This window comes from Haliotis rufescens, unplaced genomic scaffold, assembly GCF_023055435.1.
Source record: "Haliotis rufescens isolate VD_foot unplaced genomic scaffold, xgHalRufe1.0.p SCAF_4, whole genome shotgun sequence".
Classification (NCBI taxonomy): domain Eukaryota; kingdom Metazoa; phylum Mollusca; class Gastropoda; order Lepetellida; family Haliotidae; genus Haliotis; species Haliotis rufescens.
This window is the reverse complement of record NW_025964112.1, coordinates 42,911,212-42,920,294: the sequence shown is the minus strand read 5'-3', so window position 1 is coordinate 42,920,294 and position 9,083 is coordinate 42,911,212. Positions and strand designations below refer to the sequence as shown.

Below are 9,083 nucleotides of genomic sequence, written 5' to 3'. Positions count from 1 at the left end.
CCAGTATATGACGAAACAGACACTCCAGTGATTAATATCATGAGCATTGATCTACGCAATTAGGATAAGGTGACTTGCATCAACCAAGTCTGACCACCCGATCCCGTTGGACGCCACTTACGACAAGCATGGGTTGCTGAAGATCAATTCTAACCCTATCTACAGGGTTATCTACAGTTAACAGGTAAACCAATATGCCATTTTGAAACCACTACGCACTATATGTACCACCAACCTCCAGTCTACATACAGAAAATGATAACTATTCATCTTAGTAGCAGTATATTGTAATTTGTTTTAAATCGTGCCTGTCTGTATGGGTGAGATCCATCACTATCGATTAATCATTTTAACCAATAATGTCTCAGAGATGAATACGAACAAGATGGGGGTGATGTAATTTAGCGAGATCTCAGTTGTCGTTTCCTGATCATGTTCCTATAACCTAGAGCAGAGTCTTTAGCGGCTGAATAAAGACTGTATTTTACAGAATCAATTCTGATCTCAAAGAAAACCGAAACAAATCAATACCATGGAGAATGCAGCCACAGCCATGTACGGTCCCGGCAGCATAGACTTTGGGCTGGAAGGGGACGTTTGATTGATAGGTGATACAAACACGAGGAAACTCCATTTGAACAACTTAATCGGGATTCTCTAGGGCAAAAGTCACGTATAGCACGTGTGAGGCACGAGCCTATGATCCTATTGCTGCCAGTTGCAGTCCATTGCAACGTGATCTAGCTCTGCGTGTGTTGTGGAACGAAAGCTCGCGGCGTCACCAATATCAGCAGACGATAGCCTCTCGTCTGCGCGTGGAATGCTTCTTCTTCCATTCAATATTCTGGCAAGTGGATGAGATACGCGAGACTTTGCAGGCAAGAGCTGAATGATTATACTGGAACTACTAAAATATTCACCTAGTTCCTGTCGGCTTTCATCTGGAGACGGATTTGTCAAAGCTGGCAGACGACATTTTCAGTGCGGATCTTGGGCAGTTACACTGGAGATAAGCCGTGTTTTATGTATCGAAAATATCACCCTATTAGCCAAATAATCGTTAGATCATGTCTTGTGCAATTGGACATCAATATCGGATCCAAGTGGGATTTCTGTGCTAGAAGCTCTCTGCACCGGATGTGGACCTGAACTCGGCACAGGGCAAGGAGCCGGCGACTGATACGGTTGTATGTGTACCTGACGGGAGACAGAGGGCCACGGGACACATCGTCTGGCATCGGAATTGGAGCTGACATTGTCTCTTTACCAGCTTCAAGGAGATCTCATTCACAAAGGATAACAGGATTTGAGGTAGATACTACCCATTAGGGCTTCCATCAATACTCTCACGTTGCTGTTCCCGTGGTGCTATGGGAAACTGAGATTGATTTTAGGGAAATATACTGGCAAAACAAACCTGAAACGCTTGTACAAATGTGTTTGATTGTCTTGTTCGGTAGCTGTAACTGCATTCTACTTGTAAGCCTAATGGATTTTCAAGAATGATATTATGTTGATACCGACATGATCTTTCTAGATACATAAATAATACAGATTAAGATGCATCATATATCCCAATATATTATCTTCAAACTGCATCAACAGCGCAAATATATGACGTCTTACAGTCTAGAAATTAGGATTCATTCGTTCTGTGAATATTGATAAATCCTGCATCAAGTTACTATTCTAATGGCAGCAACACTCCTTTTAAGCCAAACCCTCTTCTTTATTAGAATAAGATTAAAAACTAAGGCCGTTTGCTATTTCATTACAAACGACCTCACAAGACTCTGTCCATATCACAAAATGAAACTCTAACACCGACTGCTCTGTTGAGGTTCACGCACAACCGGCAATTCAAGATATCGATCCTATGGGAGCGTCGTCTGTCTCGTTCGGTCAGTACATACTTTAATCTGTGCATCCCATTGTTTCAAATCGACAGAACAGTAGTCGAAGGCGATCCATTGACATGTTTATTGGGATTTCCTCTCCTCAGATACCTAACAGACGAGAAGTTTACGGATTGATCGTCTGCTTGGAGTGTTGGCTGATTCAACTATCGTCTGCTACCCGTGATAGGTGAGTTATGCTTTTATAACCTTGCAAGTGCGGCGCCAGGAAACCTGGAATGCTGGGTGAATACGTCGAAAACACGTCGATAAAGTGCATTACGCTCTGTCATAATCATCTGTTGTGCCCAATGCGTCAACCGAGCATTATAGAGTGGGTCGGATGTGATTGTCTTAGTTATGGCAAAACCTTGATGTCAAGGTACATGCACGGAGTTATGCCGAATGGTTTCAGTGATGATCAGATGACTCGGGTTGTCTTCCGAACCTTGTTATTCAGTGTCACATAAATGACATAATTTAGTAACCATACACGTCTGCCTTGTCCTAAATTGTCCATGATAATGTAGCTAAAAAAGTAGCACCTTTGAATAGACTTGACACCTATGTTTCTGATTGGGGGCAGTTGATACATAATAAGACATAATTGTGTCTTTTTTATAAACATGTAAGCCAGTGCTGGTGTGATATCCAAGCTAAAATGAACCCCCAAAATGCTTCTTTATCCTCGAACCAGTTCGTACGGTGTCTCCTCCCAGTATTGCACAATTTCTTTGATATTTCACATGCATGTCTAAAGCTACGTGTTAATGTTGCGACATTCTAAGAAAATGCTGATGAGGCAATAATTACTTGGCCACAATGTAACGATACCAAAATAGGCTCAATTCGCCCATAGAAGTCAACAGCGACTCCTGCCATAGAAATGTGTGCATTTAGGTTGGCATCGATTGATAATAGATCCCTTATTCTGAAAGGACAAGGATCCAAAATGCGGAATTAGGTCACCGTGTTACGTCTACCGTGTTAATGTCTTGTAACATTTCACCCACCCCCAACTCCCACCTTGTGTGTTTAAGAGATCAATGGCCGGTGCCAATGATGACAGATAAGTAGCTTTGTGCCACAGCCAGTGTCACGACGGTTCCATTAACCCGATGGCTATGTACATTGGTGTTGTATTTCATTAACACCATCCGGATGTTTTGCAAAGAAGCATTATTCTCAGCAAAGTTTGCTGACTCCTTCAAATTGCCGGAATAGCGTTTGGATGACAACCGTCTCTTCATTAAGACGGACATACAATTGTGTCGTTATTCGCATCAACGCGGAGAGATACTGTTCACCTGAAATTCTTTTCATTAATACGACCATGAAAGCCTTTCAGATCATACATATTTAATGCGTTTTAATTCTGTCGTATAAATTCATGAAATGACGTCTTGTGGTACTTATCATGGCTGTCGCATACATTTATTTATCGTTACTCATAAAATCTAGCAATATGATTGGTTAGCTGCTTTCTGTCAAAGCCATCAATTATTCATCAGGCGTTTACTACATGGGGTGTGAAATTCGATCCCCGCTTAGTATTTTGTTTAACAGAAAAATTATTTTAATCAGCGATTTTATTCCGAACCTTTAAACTTACGAAAAATAAATCCGTTTTTCTACATGGAACGCTTGAAATCCGAACTCATGTTGAAAGAAGTTCCGGTAAATGGTTCAGTACACATACCATGCATATGTTCCGTGCCGTGACAATATGACTAATAACATTCACTGCACAGTGAAAATAACATAAACATATATTCACCACAAAAATCGACAGATAACCAAACTATGGGGCTTCTGGCGTGATGAAGTTTCAAAGCATTGAAAACAATTTGTAGTTAATCTTATATATCACTGATGCTTGTAAAGACACAGCAAGAATCCAACCAAGCGACCCGTGAAGATCCGGGGTAGAATAGGTCTTCAGCAACCCATGCTTGCCGTAAAAGGCGACCACGCTTGTTGTAGGAGGCGACTAACGGGATCGGGTGGTCAGGCTCGCTGACTTGGTTGATGCATGTCATCCGTCCCAATTGCGTGGATCGATGCTCATAATATCAATCACTGGATTGTCTGGTCCAGACTCTATTTTTACAGACCGCCCTTATATTGTTGGAATATTGCTGAGTGCAGCGTTAAACAACAAACCAACCAAACCAATCCAACCAAGCATGTCTACTTGGAAAGTCCACAAATTGATGAGTGAGCCTCTTCACGTCTCGTCCTTTCTTGGTTCCCCTGTAAATGTGATATAGATACCAAAAGGTGTATAATCATACACTAACCAACATAAACAGATTATCACCCAGTCGACATGAACCATACTCTAACCAACTTAAACTGATTATCACCCAGTCGACACGAACGTCGGTGCAATGTGAGTACAGACCAATACGTCTTGCATAATTGAACACTATCATACAAATATGTCCCTGACGTGTTGTGCGTATAGAAGACTTCGCCGTGTGTCTTGGCGACCACGGAAGATGGTTACCCCCGTATCATCCAGTTGACATGTGAATACATGTGAGTATATTTCATGTATAATATAACATCCAATAACACCCCACCCCAGGCAACACCCCCACCCCACACCACGCAACCCCACCCCACCCAAACAAGCATCTTATCCTCAAACCAGTGCCTACGGCGTCTCCTATCACCCTGTTCTGAAAATATGACCTTGGAAACATAACTGTAGTGCAGATGGAAACGCCGTGTGCCTAGGAGACCTCGGGGATAGTAATAGCTACCAAAAGCTACATCATGAGACGACCCAGTTGCGGGGCAATGGCTTCTCCAGTAGGTCACGGTCTGTGCCCAGTCAGATGCAGTCTAAGCCTCAGCCAGTTGAATCCGGCACTGCACCTTAATCACACCATCAATCATGTCTAGTGCACACTCCACACCCACGAGCCCTCGTGCATACCACACGCGACATCCGATCAATACCTTTAATTTCCTACCATTCGCAGGGTCTTCTCGAGTTACACATCCGGCCTCACCAGTCCACGTATTGTAATATTAAAGAGAGACCCGCAGAGGATTGTATAATCCAGAAGTAAATGCTAAATGGTGTTGCCAGCCGTTTGGAGAATTCCTGCTTGATAATGTTTTCTTTATTTTAGCTTTGTAACCTAATACTTCTGTTATACACCAGAACCGACCTGAACTTAGCGTAAGATTGCTTTAAACCTGACCCGTCTGAGACTTGAGATGTGTATGCAAGGCCACAGTTGAAACGATAAAATACTTGATGAGGCAGCGTCTGACTTTAGCCAGTGGGAGTCGGTGTAGAGGCAACTCATGAGGGAACCAACATGTAAATATCAAAGGCCATTGCGGACGTGACATCCAGAATATAGCTTTGGAAGCAGGAATACATGATCACATATAGATTTATTCCCAGACGTTTGGTTTTCTTGTATTTACATATAATTCATAACGTGTAGTTACTGCTACAAATATCAAGTGTCTGAGTACATTGTTTCAGTATAAGTACACACACCAACATGAATAAGGTGACGAACATAAATTTAGACCAAAAATACAATGATACAGATGCCAGCAAATAATATCTTAGCAAGTGTTCTGATCATTGAACAATACCGATGCACGGGTCTTGTATACATGTTATCATAGCGGCCGAATGAACAAAGGTTAATTACCCTGTATCCGTAACATGTCCAAGTCTAGAATCACTTTACTGCAATTTTTGAAGATGCTAAGCCCCATTGTTAATCCCCATTTTAATTTACATTGACTGTCTGCCATCCTGAACGAGTTGTACAGCTATGTCCCTGATTAATTACTGTTATTTATGCTATGGCAGTTACAGCCTTTATCGGTTATCCCCTGAGCTGTGTCGGTAATCACGACCATAAGTTCCATGTCCAGGGCTATGTCATTGCCTCTTGTTGTTCTTTACTATATATGTGTTTGATTTATGCCTGAGGTCGAGCTGGAACTCCGCTCACCTCATGGATGCCTCGGCTTGAATCTCCGCTCATCCTTATGTTTATATTGTCTGAGCAGGTACTCCGCTTATTGTGTATCTTTTGTTTATTGTTTATATGTTGTGTAATTAAACATTCCGGGACAGTGATGTCGATGTTGTCCTTGATTCTCCCAAGTGCGAATTCCCTGTCATGCGTGTTGACACTACTAACCATTGTGCTATTTCAGCAAAGATTTGCACATCTGACCACTGAGCCGTCGCACTTGCTCTGATCATTGATCAACAGGAATACAATACCATATCATTGTTCTTCGGGAACACAAAGACCTATATAGACACACACTACTATGACACATGTTCCAACCAATGACCTCTACAGGCACATAGTATTTTGGCACGTGTTCCAACCAATGTCCTCTTCAGACACACAGTACTATGACACGTGTTCCAACCAATGACCTATACAGGCACACACTACTATGACACGTGTTGTATACAATGACCTATACAGGCACACAGTACTTTGTCACGTGTTCCAACCAATGACCTATTCAGACACACAGTACTATGACACGTGTTCCAACCAATGACCTATACAGGCACACAATACTATGACACGTGTCAAACCAATGACCTATACAGGCACACAATACTATGACACGTGTTTCAACCAATGACCTATACAGGCACACAATACTATGACACGTGTCTCAAACAATGACCTATACAGACACACAGTACTTTGTCACGTGTTCCAACCAATGACCTATACAGGCACACAATACTATGACACGTGTTCTATACAATGACCTATACAGGCACACAGTACTTTGTCACGTGTTCCAACCAATGACCTATTCAGACACACAGTACTATGACACGTGTTCCAACCAATGACCTATACAGGCACACAATACTATGACACGTGTCAAATCAATGACCTGTACAGGCACACGATACTATGACACGTGTCTCAAACAATGACCTATACAGACACACAGTACTTTGTCAAGTGTTCCAACCAATGACCTATACAGGCACGTTGTACTTTGTCACGTGTTCCAACCAATGACCTCTTCAGACACACAATAATATGACACGTGTTTCAACCAATGACCTATACAGGCACACACTACTATGACACGTGTTCTATACAATGACCTATACAGGCACACAGTACTTTGTCACGTGTTCCAACCAATGACCTATTCAGACACACAGTACTATGACACGTGTTCCAACCAATGACCTATACAGGCACACAATACTATGACACGTGTCAAACCAATGACCTGTACAGGCACACAATACTATGACACGTGTTCCAACCAATGACCTCTTCAGACACACAATAATATGACACGTGTTTCAACCAATGACCTATACAGGCACACAATACTATGACACGTGTCTCAAACAATGACCTATACAGACACACAGTACTTTGTCACGTGTTCCAACCAATGACCTATACAGGCACGTTGTACTTTGTCACGTGTTCCAACCAATGACCTCTTCAGACACACAATAATATGACACGTGTTTCAACCAATGACCTATACAGGCACACAATACTATGACACGTGTTCCAACCAATGACCTGTACAGGCACACAATACTATGACACGTGTCCAACCAATGACCTGTACATGCACACAATACTATGACACGTTTTTCAACCAATGACCTATACATGCACACACTACTATGACAAGTGTTTCAACCAATGACCTATACAGGCACACAATACTATGACACGTGTCTCAAACAACGACCTATACAGGCACACAGTACTTTGTCACGTGTTCCAACCAATGACCTATACATACACACAATACCGTGTCATATGTTCTAACAATAATCTTTTCCGGCACATTGTGCCTTGACACATGTTCATATCCTAGAAGTGTAGGGCAGGACCGAAGCTGTAGATGCTGCCGGAGTCAAGCTGCCGGACGCGGCCACCCATCCAACAACTCTGCGCCACCGACATTAACTTCGCCTGAATTGTGATCTGTGTTCAGGTCTACGTGCAATCGACCATTTTAGCTGACCAGTGTGACCTTAGGAGACCCGTTACCCAGACAGGCTGAGGCAGGAACTATTCGTAATTGAGCGATTTAAGCAACATAATATCTGCACTTGTACGCATTAGAAGTAATTCAACGTTTTAACGTTTACAGTTCCAGTAAACGCGCTTTCTAGTCCAGGGAATGTCTGGTCCAGATTGTTTACAGGCAGTCGTTTGGCGGGATGAGGCAACAAACAAACACTTTATTGTGCAAATTGGCTAAGTAGCGTGTACTGACGGTAGGGCAGGACTTGCTCACCCAGGCCCGATACTGAGCTATCAGTGATCTATTCATATAATTTTCATCACTTCGTCTACTCTGCCTTTTACACCCAATAGAATCTGTTTAAGCAGATAATCGAGACTGATTATTCTCTGGCGTTGACGTTTAATGTCTTTGAAGACTCATATATATTTAAATAGGTATTTCATTAGTCATTCTTGTATCTTATCTGGAGAAAGTCGACTATTGGTGCATTGAAATATCTGTCTTAACTATCTACAGTGTATTATAGTTTTCATGGTAGAAAGTGTTCCGGTGTTAATTTTAAGAGTTGGAATACAGCTGAAAAACTGTTCTAAGCGGCATTAACCATTTTGAATTCACTTCGAACAATGCTTTCATCTCATGAGCAGAATTTCTGCAAGGAATAACGTTATCAATGGTGTCATCACTGAATTTCAGTGGTCCATTCATATTATTTTCACAGCTGTTTTGCCCTTTACGCCAAATAGGATCTGTTTCGGTGGATCATCAAGACTGATTACTCTCTCGCATTGACATTTTATATTTGCTTAAACTAGGTCGATGTTTCTTCTGGTTGTCCTCGAGTTTCATCATAAGCTCATTAGCATTTATCAATGCTGTGTCAACTGCAAAAGAAATGTCTGGGCCGAGATAGGCAACCCCCCCCCCCCCCCCCCCCCCCCCCCCGTACTGTGTCTCAAAATGAATAATAATCACGGTTCTGTGCTTATAAGCAAAAGAATCTCTGCTCTTGTTTACAGCAGACGTAATTATAAGTTAATATCGTATTTTTATTAGCTTCAACAAAATCAGTAAATGCACTGTTGTGTCACTTGATTGTCTGGTTTGTTTACATGCCTCGTCGCATGGCGGCGTCAGACAATAAATACTCACGTC

At 42.1% G+C, this 9,083-nt stretch overlaps 1 protein-coding gene across 1 annotated transcript in view; it reads left to right on the top strand.

Moving 5' to 3' along the window:
- Window positions 1-388: 388 nt before the first annotated feature.
- Window positions 389-9,083, top strand: part of LOC124135941 (tripartite motif-containing protein 2-like) — a 77,388-nt gene continuing 68,693 nt past the window's right edge. The window contains exons 1-2 of the mRNA XM_046501643.2: window positions 389-1,311; window positions 2,003-2,085. The gene's annotated coding sequence lies outside the window, so the exon portion shown is untranslated. The remainder of the gene's footprint in view (window positions 1,312-2,002; window positions 2,086-9,083) is intronic.